The sequence below is a fragment of the Crocuta crocuta genome, unplaced genomic scaffold (assembly GCF_008692635.1).
Source record: "Crocuta crocuta isolate KB4526 unplaced genomic scaffold, BGI_CrCroc_1.0 scaffold35, whole genome shotgun sequence".
In the NCBI taxonomy this organism is placed as follows: Eukaryota; Metazoa; Chordata; class Mammalia; order Carnivora; family Hyaenidae; genus Crocuta; species Crocuta crocuta.
Window position 1 is genome coordinate 6,112,075 of NW_027530625.1, and position 1,035 is coordinate 6,113,109.

Here is a 1,035-nt window from a genome sequence, read left to right on the forward strand (position 1 = left end):
CCTGCGCGGCTAACAGCCTATAGAAATAGGAGTGACGTCACAAATGCAACCCACAAAGGGAATTTAAATTTTTCTAGCAGCTTCATTAAAACCAAGTAAAAAGAGACTGGTGGAATTCATTCTAATACTATTTGTATTTAACCTAGCATATCCACAATATTATGATTTTGACATGTCACAAATATTAGAATTATTACCGGGATTTTTTTTTCCCGTACTTCGAAGTCTTTGAAATCTGGCTCGTGTTTCACATTTACGGCACGTCTACATTCAGATTGGCCGCATTTCAAGGACTCGCTCAGTGGCTAGTGCAGCCTGAGGCCCCTGCCTCACGTGACTTTGGGCAAGTCCCTTCGGAGTGTGGCTTCATCAGAGGGAGATCTCGGAGGGACGTGCTTTGTGCGCTGTGAGTCTGTGACTGCAATCATTCCATCCACTTAACTCTGACAGCCAAGGGACTCACAGGTTTGCGGAAACACGCACCCAAGAGATCTCTCTTCCCAAACTTGGGTCACTGGAACCCCAGCCATCCAGGAGACTGGGAGGGGAGGGCTGGAGGAGGAGTCAGTGACCAAGCCCCCCTCCTCCCCTCCCCTCCAGGCCGAGCAGTACCGCTCAAGGAGGTGGGCAAATTAGAGTCCGTTTTATCCCAAATGACCTGCGGCCTCCCTATTAAAACGCCAGAGGATGGCTCTGCTCCTGCGTCGCAAAGCTGGTGTCCATCAGGCCGGGGGGGGAGGCTAAGGTTGGGCTTAGCGATGGGGCTGGAGCAGCTGTTTTCATTTTGTAAAATCCAAAGTCGGAGTTTGGAGCTGGTTGCGTGGGAACGCTGGCTGGCTCGTTCACACATCAGACACACATTTACCAAACGCCTCGCGTGTTTGCGCTGTTACCGTGAGGGTGCTGGAGACAGAGAGAGTAAACAACAGGGCCTGGCCCAGGAGCGCAAGTCTGGGGGTGGGGGTGGGGGCCGGTGGCGGTGTGCAGACAGCAAGCAAGCAGCGACAGCAGAGCCGGCGAGAGGTGGAAACAGCA